This window comes from Scyliorhinus canicula, chromosome 13 (genome assembly GCF_902713615.1).
Source record: "Scyliorhinus canicula chromosome 13, sScyCan1.1, whole genome shotgun sequence".
NCBI lineage: Eukaryota > Metazoa > Chordata > Chondrichthyes > Carcharhiniformes > Scyliorhinidae > Scyliorhinus > Scyliorhinus canicula.
Genome location: NC_052158.1, coordinates 12,007,908 through 12,023,100, shown reverse-complemented (window position 1 = coordinate 12,023,100; position 15,193 = coordinate 12,007,908). Strand labels below are relative to the sequence as shown.

Genomic DNA, 15,193 nt, shown 5'->3' with positions numbered 1-15,193 from the left:
AATCACTCCAACCTGATTGGGAATTTCTGAGGTAGTGATTTTACCCAACATCCCGCGCGGTCAAGAATGTCATTTGGTTACGTCAGAGGGCAGTGCGCAGGCGTTGGGGCGGGAAGTGTTTGGAGCATGCGCAGGATAAGTGGTAGCGACGGAGCAGCGGCTTGTTTGTTTGTTTGGGCTGCAGTCGGCAACGGGGAGCAGGCAGGGCCGGAGGGAGCGATACCACCGGCGGATGGACAGGGATACGCCGGAAACGTTTCGTGGCGGCCGTAAATCAGGTTGTTGCCCTACAGGTCCAGCATTTACAGCTCTAGGTCTTTGTTCCTGGAACAGGCCCGTGTTAGCGGCCACCATCTTGGAAGAGGAGGGAAAGGGTCGCTCGGCAGCCATCTTGGTGCAGGAGCAGTGAATGGGTTGGGCTTCAGGGCCTTCCCAACTGCGGGAGAGAAGCCACTTGGTACATAGGGATCAAAAACAGAAAATGGGATCATTCTCAGCAGTGACTCAATCTGTGGAGAGAGAATGGGGCTAACGTTTTGAGTGTGGATGACCCTTTGTCAAAGCTGTGAACGAGAAATTCCCTTGACATTTTTTGTCCACAACATCTTTGTCCCTCACCACCTCTGGCAGACCATTTATCCACCCCCGTGGCGTTCACCAACCCCCCCATGCCACTCCCCCCCCCCCCCATGCCACTCCCCCCCCCCCCATCACACACCATTCACCCCCCCCCCTCCTCCCAAATAGTATAAATAACATCCTATTTTCAAAGGTCATCCAGTCTCGAGACATCATCTCTGTCCTCTCTCCACAGATGTCAGATCTGCTAAGTTTGTCCAGTATTTTCTGGGGTTTTTTCAGATTCCAGCAGCCGTTTTTATCCTCTTGGTACATTTGAGATGTGGGCTGGGTTAGCTCAGTTGGCTCGACAGCTGGTTTTGGGATGCAGGCTGAGGCCAATAGTGCAGATTCAATTTCTGTACCGGCTTCTCAACATGCCCCTCATCAACTGGGGAGTGGTGATCCTCGGGTTAAATAATCACCAGTCAGCTCTCCCCTTCAATGGAACAAGCAGCCTACGATCATCTGGGACAATGGTGGCTTTACTTAAATTACTTTACGTTGAAATGATGTGCGTCAGGTGGAGCAGGGGGGAGTTGACATTCAGGATGTACTTATGTACGATTGTCTTGAGCCAGCAGAAGAGAATGTTGTGAATTTCTATACTGGACTGACAGTGATGGGTTTTGAAAACTGTTACAGGAAGGGGAGATTTCAGCTCAGCAGAAGATCATGCATTCCTTGATTTCATCCTCATCTGACCTCAAGAGCTGGAATACTGAACATAGCCCAGAGTAGAGCAAAGGATGGAGCGTGAACTGGTGCAGATAGTGCCATTGTTTAAGATTTCAGCACAGGGAGGAGGGACAGTATATGGGATGAAGATTAAACAGCCTTTCGTAAACAGCAGAGGAAATATTGTTCCATTGAAACTAGATTTGTCTGTTCTCAATATCTCCCTTATACTAAAAGTGATTACTTTTGTAAACTTCTTTCCAGGGTATTCGAAGGGGAGGATTTTACCAAGCAGACTCTCAAACCAAATATATCCAAGATCTAACAAAGTCAATCGATTCAGCAGGACCTAGATATCATTGATCTTTGAAAAGTCGAAGGAGAAATGTCTATCCTGTGTGTGGGAAATTATTTCAAATATCAGTCTGACTGTAAAAACACCTGAACATACACACGTGAGTGTTCTACTGCATTGACTGTGGAATGAGTGAGAATCCCAGCCTCCAAAACCACAATACTATCCACATTGGGTAAAAAGCATACGTGTGTTCCGTGAGTGGCCAAGACTTTAACTATCATAGTCACAAGGACACTCACACTATGGAGAAACCGTGGAAATGTGGGGACTGTGGGAAGGCATTCAGTTACCCATGTGAGCTGGAAACTCATCAGCGCATTCACACCGGGGAGAGGCCGTTCATCTGCTCCTTCTGCGAGAAAGGATTCAGTCAGTACTCTCATCTCATTGAACACCAACGGGTTCACTCTGATAAGAGACCTTTTAAATGTTCCGATTGTGGGAAGAGCTTTAAAAGAAGACATGATGTGATTAGGCACCAACGCATTCACACTGGGGAGAGGCCATTCATCTGCTCTCTGTGTGGAAAGGCATTCACTAATTCATCCACCCTTGTTGACCACCAACGTGTTCATACCGATAAGAGACCTTTTAAATGTTCTGACTGTGAGAAAAGCTTTAAATCCAAAAGGGAATTGCTGACACATCAACACATTCACACTGGGGAGAGGCCATTCACCTGCTCGGAGTGTGGGAAGGGATTCACTCGATCATCAAATCTGTTGATACACCAGGGAGTTCATACTGGAGAGAGGCCATTCACTTGCTCGGTGTGTGGGATGAGATTCACTTTTCTATCCAACCTGCAGAGACACGGCAGAGTTCACAAGTGACTGCATTTTGGATTCTGCTGTTATCACTGCTCCGAATCATATTCAGGACTGGACCATGGGGATTGTTTTGACTGAAGTGAATAACACCTATAACCTAGGCTAGAGTTTGATATTCTGTATAAATTGAAAAATAAAAGTAATCGGCTTTCCTTTAAATACAGTTTCTAGTATTTATCGGTGACAGGGCAAGTTGATTTGAGGAATTATGAAGTGCCTGGAATTCATCGTTGAATTATATTGCTGGATCAGAGTCTGTACTGAAACAGCTACTGGAGGCAATTATATGTTACGAGGAATCAGATAGAGTAGGCACTCGATTCATTTCTGCAAAAAAAAAAAATCACAACTGCGAATTTAAGGTGTAATATACTTAGGAAAGATCATGAAGGAAAAAATGAGGATGTAATTTATTTGTACTTAAACAATATTATCAACAAATCCATCAAATTAAACAATGTAGATAAGAATGAAATATAATAAAGGAGCAATCATACAAATAGGTATACTCTACAATCTAACAATGGGAGGGAGGTGAGGAAGAAACATACAGGTAAATTAAGGAAGTTAGTTTCAAAAGAAAATGGAAAAATAACCATGGGGATTTTCAACAGAGTGGGCAAGAGAAATAAAATTCAGGGAGCATGCAGGCGTAAGTGACAATCTCAATGTGCTTTAAATTAATAATGGAGAACGTCAAAGGCATGAGGAAGACTCGGGTAACAGATTGGAGGGAGGCAAAGATTGAGAGGCTCGGAATGGAAGTTTGGAAAAATAAAATGGATCGTGACATTGGATAAGAATAATGTACATTGAACAAGGAAAAAAATATTCTGCTAAATAATCAAATCAAATACAACTCCAATGAGTACCATGGAGAAATGAAGACACGAGAAAAGAATAAGGGTGAGGAGAGAGGCGAAACTAAGTACATGGACGGCAGGAGAGAGAATGAGAAGAGATTAAGAAGGTCAAAAAAGAGGAACCATGAAATTGAGTTTACATGAAAATGTTAAATATTCAATAAAAATAAGTCAGGCTAGGAATAAGATGAAGGTAAGAACAGGAAAAAACCACAGATAGCAAAGTGGCAGAAATAATGATTACTTTGATTTAATATTTTGCAATGAGATTCATAAATTAGAAATGAAGTTAAGTTTATGAATGACAGTCGCACATTAAAAATTCAAGGAAAATATTAAATAAGTTAATCAGACACAAAAAGGATACATGGTCTTATGCAAGATTATATGTGCAATGAGATGAGGAACAGCCGAGACCCATTACTGATGAAAGGTGAAAGTTCAGAGGTAAAAATGCTAAAAAGGTTTGATAGGGTAGACACAGGCAGTTTCTATTTGTGTGAGAGATAAAAACTATAAGCCATCAATATAAGACAACAAGTCAAATTAAAGTCTTGGATCAGTAAGGAATTCAACATTCTGGTGGTTGTGTACTTGGATATCCAAATAGCAATAAGGTCCCACATCAGAGGTTACTGCATAAAATGCACATGGTGTAGGGGGTAACTTTTTGATATGGGTAAATGATTGGTTGGCTAACAGGAAGTAGAATCATACAGCGCAGAAAAGGCCCTTCAGCCATCAAGACTGCTATCCCAAATCTCACACTAATCCCACTTTACCAGCACTTGTCCCATATCCTGGACTGCAATGTTCTTTCAAGTAGTCATGCAAGTGCTTAAGGTTGTGAAGTTTCCAGCCTCCTTTACCTCCCTGGGAAGTGCATTCTAGATTATCACCATCTTCTGTGTGAAAATTATTTTTCTCGAATCCCCTTACCATAAATCTATGCCCCCTTGTGATTGATCCCTCAACCAAGGGGAACAGTTGCTTCCTATTTACCCTGTCAAAATCCCTCAATCTTATACACCTCAATCGTACCCCTGGTGCCTTCTCTGCTCCAAATAAAATAATCCAAGACTATCCAATCTCTCCATTTAGCTCATAAGCTCCATCCCAGGTACCATCCTATTGAATCTCCTTTGTACCCGCTCCAGAGCATGAGCGTCTACATAAATGGGTCTTTTCCAGATTGGTAAATTGTAATTAATGGAGTGTCACAGGGATCAATGCAGGGTCCTCAGCCATTTACAATCTATACAAATGACTTGCCAATAGATTTGCCAGAAACACCAGGCAGGTATGAAAGGAAGTTGACGAGGAGCTGGGGTCCTGTAATGGGATATAGACAGGCTAAACGAGTGGCTGAAAAAATGACCGAGAGTAAATGTGAACTTGTTCACTTTTGTCGGGAAGAATAGAAAAGCAGCATATTGTTCCAATGGAGAAAGATTGCAGAACTTGGTGCACAGTGTTTTCCAGGTGTCCTGGTATATGAATCACCACATTTTAGTATGGAGGATCAGCAAGCGAGTCAGAGGACAAATGGAATTTTGACATTTATTGCAAGAAGAATTAAATAAAACATTTGTGAAGTTTTACGATGGCTGTGGCCTTAGAGAGACCACATCTGGATTACTGTGTGCAGTTCTGCTAAGATTCACTCACCTTATTCCGGGATTTAGGAGTTGTCTTACATATGATGAAAGGTTGAACAGGTTAGATCAAAATCCTTGGGAGTATAGAGAATTATATATTAAGTCACCACAGGATTTTATAGGGTGGATACCCAGAGGATGTTTCTTGTGTGGGGCCACAGTTTAAAATAGGATTCATTTTTAAGAGAATAAACTTTTATCTCCTTGAGTATCATAAAATTTACAGTGCAGAAGGAGGCCATTCGGCTATCGAGTCTGCACCAGCTCCTGGAAAGAGTATCCCACTTAAGCCCACACCACCACCCTATCCCCGTAAACCAGTAACCCCACCTAACAATTTATCTTGGCCAATTCACCTAACCTGCACATCTGTGGGAGGAAACCGGAGCACCCGGAGGAAAGCCACGAAGACACGGGGAGAACGTGCAGACTCCGGGAATCGAACCTGGGACTCTGGAGCTGTGAAGCAACTGTGCTAACCACTGTACTACCGTGCCGTATCCTTGGAATTCTCTTCCTCAGAAAGGAGAGGTTGGGTCTTTGAATTTATTTAAAGCAGGGTTCGACAGATTTTTCCTGGGCAAGGGAGTTGAGGGTTAAGGAGGTAGGCAGGAAAGTGGAGCCGATACCACAACCACATCAGTCAAGATTTTACTGAATGTTGGAGCAAACACAAATGGTCAAATGGTTTGTCTATCTCCTATCTTCCTCACAACAACCTGTATTTATCCAGTATCTTTAAGAGTGATCTGCCTGGAATGTATGCAAAACAGCACTTCTCACTGTACCTCTGTACACGTGACAAATGTAAATCTAAATATAATTAAACATCACAAGGTTTGCTACAGGAGCAATTATAAAAGAAAATCAGGTAACTGTCCCATATGAAAGGTATTAGATTAGATTAGGGATTACCACAGAAGGTTCAGGAGTTGGAGAAGATTACAGAGATAGGGAGTGACGACCATGAAGGGATTTGAAAACAACTATAAGAATTTTTTAAATCAAGATATTATTTGGCCAGGAGCTAATACTGGTCAGCAAACACGGTGATGATAGGTAGCAGGAGCTGATGCGAGTTAAGAGACAGGCTCAGAATCTTGCATGACCTCAAGTTTACTGATGGTGGAATGTGCAAGAACAACCAAGAATTAATTGGAGGAGTCTAGTCTGGAGGTCACAGAGGCATTAAAGAATATTCCAACAGCAAATACTGTGAGGCAGGTGGGGAGTCAGGCAATGTTACTAGTTTGGAAATAGGTGGTCTTAGTGATGTCACAGGTAAGTGTTTGGCAGTTCATCTTGGGGTCAAATATAACACCAAATTTGTGAAGTCTTCAGTTTCAAACAGTTGCCAGAGTGAGAGATGGTGTCAGTATCCTGTTGTTTGCAGCAGGGATCAAAGACAATGGCTTCAGTCTTCCCATTTTTTAATTGGAGGGAATTTCACCCAGCACTGTATATGATAACATGGAATCAGTGGAGGTTGGAGAGACATGGTGGTTAGGAGGTGGAGGGTCATCAGCATACATGTGAAAACTTGCGCTGTATTTTTAGATTATGTCGCTGAGGGGCAGAAAGTGGGTGAGAAATAAGAGGTCCAAGGATAGATCATTAAGGGACACCAGAGAAGAGAAACCTATGCAAGTGATTCTTTAACAACAGTTAAGTAAATAAGAATAAGATAGACATGTTGATCCAATCCAAGAGGAGACACAGTGGAACAATGGGAAGAACTCATAATCAGACCAACATTATTCATTGAGGATTGACTGCTTTTTGTAAGAAAATTCCATTTGTCAAGAAATGTTTCCTAAATTTTCCAAGCTTCCTTTGCACTTTCCCTAGAGTAGGTAAATTGGTGGCAGGGGTACAGAATAAAGCTGTTAATGTTGTGCTTCTCCTCCTCTGAAGCGGATTCTGGGTGGGTTCCCTTCTACATTCATTGGTTCCCTTTCTCTCTACACCCCCGCAAACCCTGCACATTCATTATTTTATAGAATGAAACAGCACATATAGAACCATTCAGCCCAACATGCCTGTGGTGATTCTTTGAAAGATCCATTGATCCAGCCCCCAATTCCTTCGGACATTGTCAGAATGATTGGTATCTGCTGTAGGACGAGATGGATGGAAAAGTTGTTTTGGTTGGTTATTTCTTACACACTCACCGCGGGGAAGGAATAATCAACCAGTACACTACGCAGGTCCAATCATTCATTTTGTGTAGGTAGAGTGCATCTAGTGTCAATTTAATAATTTGACACATACCACATATCTATGCAGCATTGTTAATAAAGGATCATGTTAAAGTGGTATCCCCAGTGTGATTGGGTTCTTGAATCATGGAGTGACAAAGCAAAGATATTCCCACCTTGCAATCTCAAAACTATTAATTGGCTTGCAGTATGAAGCACCACCACATAGCTACAAGGTAGAAGAGGCCATGTCCGGTTGTCACATTACTGTTAAACTCGGGGTTAATGTAGATGGCTCCCATTGAACAAGTATCGGATTCATGCTGCCTCATTGGGTTTCACATGATGATTGGAGAATTTTCATTAAATTCCCACTGCATTATTAGGTCCAGAAAGCTGAGCCAATTCTTATGGTCACAGCCCTTCAAACCATTATGAATAAAATTGTCATCTATTCTGACAATTGCTTTGATTGTAATTCCCGCATGGAAAACCTACCTCTCCAGTAAAAACATGACTTCTCCACAGCAGAATGGAAACCACTCACCCACCACTCGGAACGATTTGTGAAATTGCTGGTAAGATTCCACGACAAATGGCTACTTGTGGGGTGAAGATATATCTGCAGCAGGAGTTAGTGAAAAGGATGATGGGAATAACCAGGCTGACTGACTCAACCATAAACCTACTACAGAGGTGATTCCATTGGATCCACACAAAGCACAAACCTTGGCACAGATTTCTCCAGTCACACCTGGTTTAACAACTTGTCAGAGCATTCAACTTGATGGTGTGTGAATCATTTCAGACAATCTCAGCTCTATTTAATAATAATAATATAATTATAATTAGCACGGGCAGCACGGTAGCATTGTGGATAGCACAATTGCTTCACAGCTCCAGGGTCCCAGGTCCGATTCCGACTTGGGTCACTGTGCGGAGTCTTCACATCCTTCCCGTGTGTGCGTGGGTTTCCTCCGGGTGCTCTGGTTTCCTCCCACAGTCTAAAGATGTGCAGGTTAGGTGGATTGGCCATGATAAATTGCCCTTAGTGTCCAAAATTGCCCTTAGTTTTGGGTGGAGTTACTGGGTTATGGGGATAGGGTGGAGGTGTTGACCTTGGATGGGGTGCTCTTTCCAAGAGCCGGTGCAGTCTCAATGGACTGAATGGCCTTCTTCTGCACTGTAGATTCTATGATAATAATCTCTTATTGTCACAAGTAGGCTTCAATGAAGTTACTGTGAAAAGCCCCTTGTCGCCACATTCCAGCGTCTGTTCGGGGAGGCCGGTACAGTAATTGAACCCGCGCTGCTTCATCGCTGGCTTTTAAAGCAGACCAAGCAGGCCAGCAGCACGGTTCGATTCCCGTATCAGCCTCCCCGGACAGGCGCCGGAATGTGGCGACTAGGGGCTTTTCACAGTAACTTCATTGAAGCCTACTCGTGACAATAAGCGATTTTCATTTCATTTCATTCATTTCATTGCAAGCCAGCTGTTTAACACATTGTGCTAGTAAAGAGCTTTCAGTAAAGAGCTAAGTGACCTTAGCGCATGAGCAGTGGAGAGAGGTCACATCCGGAGTGAGACCACAGACAGAGAGAGTTTTAACCTTGGGAATCTGAAGCAGAGTGGGGATTCGGTTACAGCTTGGGAAGAGGTGCTCTTTGTTTTTTTCACCTTGCTATGTAACTTTTAAATCTTCAGCAAATGATCTGGCCCTGCTGCAGCTGAGGATACAATGGGGAGAGCTGTTTGGTAAGTAGTGGCAAGGTCAATGAGTCTTTGCAACTTTCATCAATTATAGTTTGGAAATAAATGATGCGGATTATAATCTGTAAGGGCTATAACAGATAGTGATGAGGAAGAGCAAAGAAGGGCCATAGAGAATTGGATTTAATTGAATATCAAACTTCTTCCAAAGTATTAAAACATTTTACAATTAAGGGGCAATTTGATTTGATTTATTGTTACATGTACTGAAGTACAGTGAAAAGTATTTTTCTGCGGCCGAGAAACGTACACAGTACGTACATAGCAGACACAAGAATAATCAACTGGGACCATTGACAAATGGTACATCGACAAAACAGTGATTGGTCACAATGGAGAACAAGGGGCCAAACAAAGCAAATACACGAGCAAGAGCAGCATAGGGCGCCGTGAATAGTGTTCTTGCAGGGAACAGATCAGTCTGAGGGAGAGGCATTGAGGAGTCTAGTAGCTGTGGGAAAGAAGCTGTTGTCTATGTCTGGATGTGCGAGTCTTCAGACTTCTGTACCTTCTGCCTGATGGAAAGGTCTGGAAGAAAGCAATGCCTGGGTGGAAGGGGTCTCTGATAATGCTGTCTGGCTTCCTGAGGCAGTGAGAGGTGTCTACAGAATCAATGTGGGGGTGGCATTTTTGTGTGATGCGTTGGGCTGAGTTCACCACAGTCTGCAGTTTCTAGCAAATTTAGCATGAGCAATCCACCTATCCTGCACATTTTTGGGTTATGGGGGCAACACCCACGCATACACGGGGAGAATGTGCAAACTGCACATAGACAGTGACCCGGAGCCGAACCCGGGTTCTCAACACCATGAGACAGCAGTGCTAAGCACTGTGCCACCATGCCGCCACTCTTCCAAAGCTTTAATTGAAAAGGATACGTCATGGCAGGAGAACTCAAAGCCTTGGTTTGCTCTTCTTGCCCCATGTAGGAGGCTGGGAAATTTTCCAGTGCCTGGGACCAGCACTTGTGCAGGAAGTGTCTCCAGCTACAGCTCCTGGAACGCTGAGTTTCAGAGCTCAAGCTGCAGCTGGGGGCACTGTGGAACGTCCGTGAGGCAGAGAGATGGTCACACCACAGCCTCAGACTCCACAGGCAGGGAGGGAATGAGTGACCACCAGGCAGAGCAAGAGTGTGCAGGAGTCTCCTGTGGTGATTCTCCTGCAAAACAGATGTACCGTTTTGGATACTGTTGAGAGAAAGCAGCAACAGCCAAATTTGCTGCACTATGGTTGGTTCTGCTGCAGAGGGTAGGAGTAAAAAGTGTGGGAATGCAATAGTTAAAGGGCATTCAATTGTAAGGGGAATAGATGGGTGTTTTTGTAGCCACAAACAATATTCCAGAGTGGTATGTTGCCTCCCTGGTGCTAGGGTCAAGGATGTCTCTGAGCGGATACAGAACATTCTGGAGGGGAGGATGAACAGCCAGTGGTTGTGGTGCACATCGGTACCAATGACAGAGGCAAAAAAGGGATGTCCTGAAAACAGAATATAGGGAGTTAGGAAGAAAGTTGAGAAGTCGAACCTCAAAAGGTAGTGACCTCAGGATTACCACCTAAGCCACATGCTAGTCAGAGTGGGAAAGTAGGATGAATACGTGACTGAAGAAATGGTGTGAGGGGGAGGGTTTCAGATTCCTGGGGCCTTTGGATCAGTTCTAAGGGAGGTGGGACCTATACAAACTGGACGGGTTATACCTGGGCAGGACTGGGACTGATGTCCTTGCGGGGAGGGGGCGGGTACTTGCTACAGCGGTTGTGGAGGGTTTAAACTAATGTGGCATGGCAACCTATGTAAGGATTCAGCGCAGGGAGAATTAAGAACAAGAGAAAAAGACAGAAAGGAGAGTAAGAAAAGTGATAGACAGAGAAATCCCGGGCCTGTATCAGATAACGGCACTGTAAAAAAAATAGGAGGGACAGGACAAGGAACGATAAAAGGACTAGCCTTAAGGTTTTGTACTTGAATGTGCATTCAAAATAAAATGGATGAATTAGTTGTGCAAATAGATGTAAAGGGATATGATAAAGTTGCGATTACGAAGACGTGGCTCCAAGTTGAGCAAGGATGGAATTAAACATTGCGGGCTATTTAGTTTTGAGGAGTGACAGACAGAAAGGAAAAGGTGGATTTGCATTGTTGATTAAAGAAGATATTGATACAATATTGAGGAAAGGTATTGGTACAGGTGATATGGAGTGGAATCTGTCTGGGTCAAGTTAAGAAACATCAAGGGGCAAAAAACATTTGTGCGTGTGGTATACATACCACCAAACTGCAGGTAATGTTGGCAATAGCATTAGACAGGAAATCAGAGATGCAGGTGATAAAGGAACATCTGTGATTATGGGTGACTTTTTTTTTTAAATTTAGGGTACCCAAATATATATTTTTCCAATTAAGGGGCAATTTAGCGTGGCCAATCCACCTAACGTGCACATCTTTGGGTTGTGGGGGTGAAACCCACGCAGGCACGGGGAGAATGTGCAAACTCCACACGGTCAGTGACCCAGAGCCGGGATCAAACCTGGGATCTCAGCGCTGTAGTCACAGTGCTAACCACTATGCCACGTGCCGCCCTATTATAGATGACTTTAATCTGCATATAGGTTGGGTGACTCAAATTGGTTACAGTACAATAGAGGAGGAATTTCTGGAGTGTATACATGATGATTTTCTGGGCCAGTAAGTTGAGAAACCATCAAGGGAACTGGCCATCCTGGAATGGGTGTTGTGCAATGAGAAAGGATTAGTTGGCAATCTAACTTTGAGAGAATCCTTAGGGCTGAGTGACCATAATATGATAGAATTCTTTATCCAAGTGAATAGTGAGTTGGTTGATTCTGAGACCAAGGTCCTGAACCTCAATGAAGACCAATGATGGTATGAGGCATGAACTGGCTTTGAGAGACTGGGAAACATTATTGAAAGGAAGAACATTGGACAAAGGCATGCATTCAAGGAACAAATAGGTGATCTCCAAAGGTGATTCATTCCTATTTGGCGCAGGAGTAGAAAGGGACTGAGGCCAAACCATGGCTTACAAGGAAAATTGGAGGTAGTGTTAGATTCAAAGAAGAGGCATACAAATTAGCAAGAAAAAGCAATACATCTTAGGATTGGGAACAGTTTAAAATTCAACAGACCAAGGGGTTGATGAAGAAGGGGAAAATACGGTTCAACAGCAAACTAGCGGGGACTCTAAAACTGACTGTAGAAGTTTTATAGGCCTCCCGAGGTTCTTGTTCATGTTTCGGAGCCTCCATATTTTTATTCCCTCGGTGTTTTTTTTGGGAAGGTGAACGCAGTCATTTCAGGATTTATGTGGGCGGGTAAAACCCTGCAAGTGAAGAAGCTGCTGCTGGAGCGAAGAGGGGGTGAGGGGGCGGGCTCTTCCAAACTTTATAAATTACCACTGGGCATGAAATTATCAGGAAGCGGATAGTGAGGGATGGGTCGGTTTGAGAGTGAATGAAGGTAGCCTCATGCAAGGACACCAGTTTGGGGGCACTATTAACGACACCTCCACCACTCTCGCCTTCCAGGTACTCCACAAGCCCAGTAGTGGTGGTGGTCCCAAGGGTGTGTGGACAGTGGCGGCAGCACATGGGGCTGGATGGATCTTCGGTGTGGGCAGAGATATGTGGCAATCACTGGTTTGCTCCGGGGGGGGGGTGGTCTGGATGGGGGATTTTGGAAGTGGCAGCCGGAGACCGAGTGGTTTGAGGTTCTGTTTATAGACAGGGGTGTTCTGTGGAGGAGGAATTTGAGCTGCCCGGTGGAAATGGGTTCCGTTATTTGCAGGTGAGGGACTTTGTATCTGGCTTTGAGAGACTGGGAAACATTACTGAAAGGAAGGACACCGGACAATGGCAGGTATCAACATTCCCGCATCTAACGCCTAGGGACTGCAGGATAAGGAGGTCGAAAGCGGGATTAAGGGAGGGAAAGGTTTGATAATCTTTATCACAGAGTATTTAAGGAAGTGGCCCTAGAAATAGTAGATCCATTGGTGGTCATTTTCCAAAAGTCTTTGGACTCTGGAATTGTTCCTACAGATTGGAGGGTTTTGAACATAACCCTGCTATTCAAAAAGGGAGAGAGAGAAAAATCAGGGAACTATAGACCATGAGCCTAACATCGCTAGTAGGGGTGTTGCTGGAATTTATCTCCAAGGATTTCATAGCACAGCATTTGGAAAGCAGTGGCATACAGACAAAGTCAGCATAGATTTACAAAAGAAAAATCATGCTTGACAAATCTACTAGAATTCTCTGAAGATTGAACTATTAAGAGTTGACCAGGGAGAACGGGTGGGTGCGGTTTACTTAAGACTTTCAGCAGGCTTTCAATATGTAAAGTTAAAGCATGTGGAATTAGCGGGTAGTGTCTTGAGATGGATAGAAAGCTGGTTAGCAGACAGGGATCAAAAAGTTGGAATAAATGGGTCTTTTTCTGATTGACAGGCAGTGACTAGTGGCGTACCGCAGGGATCGATCCCAACTGTGCACATTATATATTAATGATTTGGACGAGGCGGGGAGGGGGGGGGGGGGGGGGGGGGGGGTGAGGGAGTGTTGTAAAAAGGGGAGGCGGACAAGGTAAATGTATTATCTCAAAATTGCACATGATTCAATGTTGAGTAGGAGGGTGAGTTGTGAGAAGGATGCAGAGGTGCTTCAGTGGGATTTGGACTGGCTGAGTGGGCAGATGCAGTGCAATGTGCATAAATGTGAGGTTATCTGCTTCGGTAGCAAAAATAGGAAGGCAGATTATTGTTTAATGGGTGTAAATTGGCAGAGCTGGATATTGAGCGAGATTGTGGCGTCCTCGTGTATCAGTCGCTAAAAATAAGCGAGCAGTTTCAGTAGGTAGTAAAGAAGGCAATGCCTTCACAGCGAGAGGATTTGAATACAAGAATAGAAATGTTTACTGCAATTGTACAGGGCTCTGGCGAGGCCACACTTGGAGTATCACATGCAGTTTTGGTGTCCTTATCTGAGGATGTTCTCGCTATGGAGGGAGTCCAGGCTGATTCCTGGGATGGCGGGACTGTCACATGAGGAGAGACTAAGTTGGTTAGGATTATATTAATTGGAGTTTAGAAGAATGAGATGGGATCTCATAGAACACTTACAAAATTCTAACAGGATTAGACAGGGGAAATTCAGAATGTTCGCGATGGTGGGGGAGTCCAGAACTAGGGTCATAGTTTGAGGATGAGGGGTAAACCTTTTAGGACTTAGGTGAGGAGAAATGTCTTTACCCAGAGAGTGATGAATCTGTGGAATTCGCTACCACAGAAAGTAGTTGAGGCCAAAACGTGAAGTGGGAGACAGCCCAAGTGAGGCAGCCAGAGTGGGATTGAAAGTTGGTACCTTGGAGCAGTGTGGTAATTAAAGAGGTAAGTGGTAAACCTAATTTTTCTGGTTTTTTCAGTTATACGTTTAGTGCTCCAGTTAGTTGGTAAAAAGGTGATGCCCCCACCCAAATAACTGAGTGGCAGTTATCTGTCAATCACCTGAAGCCTGATTAGAGACAAAAGGTGTAAATTGCATTCTTCTGTTTGAAGCCTAACTGGTGTGGGAGTCATCTCAGCCCGGCTGAGCTCTATACACGCAAGAGACATAACCGCACTCTCAGGTAGCTTTGCGCACATGACGTTGGAGATAGCCTGAGTGAGGCAGCCACTGTGCGATTGAAACTTGATAATTTGGAGCAGTGTGGTAATTCAGTGCAGAGTGGGAGGAGGTGCTTTTTCCCTTTTTGTTTTGTTTTCTTTCTTCTTGCTTTGTAGCTGTTAACTGCAGGGAGAGATCCAGAGAGCATCCTGGGAAGGCAAGTGATATAAAGAGATACCTCAGGAATCTGCAGCGAGAAGTGATGGTAAGAGTTTAATAAATTTTCTTCAATAATTTAATTGGTGATAGAAATGTCAGTCAGTGGGGTTAAGTGCTGCATCTGTGAGATGTGGGAGATACGTGACGCTCGACTACATCTGCAGGAAGTGCACCCAATTTCAGCTCCTCACAGACTGCATGGATAGGTTGGAGCAGCCGTTGGATGCACTTAGAAGCATGAAGGTGGCGAAAAGCGCCATAGACAGGAGTTTTGCAGTGACACCTGAGGTGCAGGCAGATAGATAGGTGACTGCTAGAAGGGACAGGCCATCAGTGCAGGAGTCCCCTGTGGTCGTCCCTCTCTCCAGAAAGTATACCGTT

At 44.1% G+C, this 15,193-nt stretch overlaps 1 long non-coding RNA gene across 1 annotated transcript; it reads left to right on the top strand.

Moving 5' to 3' along the window:
* Positions 1-91: 91 nt before the first annotated feature.
* Positions 92-2,643, top strand: LOC119975441. The gene is made up of 2 exons (XR_005462763.1): positions 92-278; positions 1,561-2,643. It is a non-coding gene; the product is annotated as an uncharacterized LOC119975441 (long non-coding RNA).
* The last annotated feature ends 12,550 nt before the right edge of the window (positions 2,644-15,193 follow it).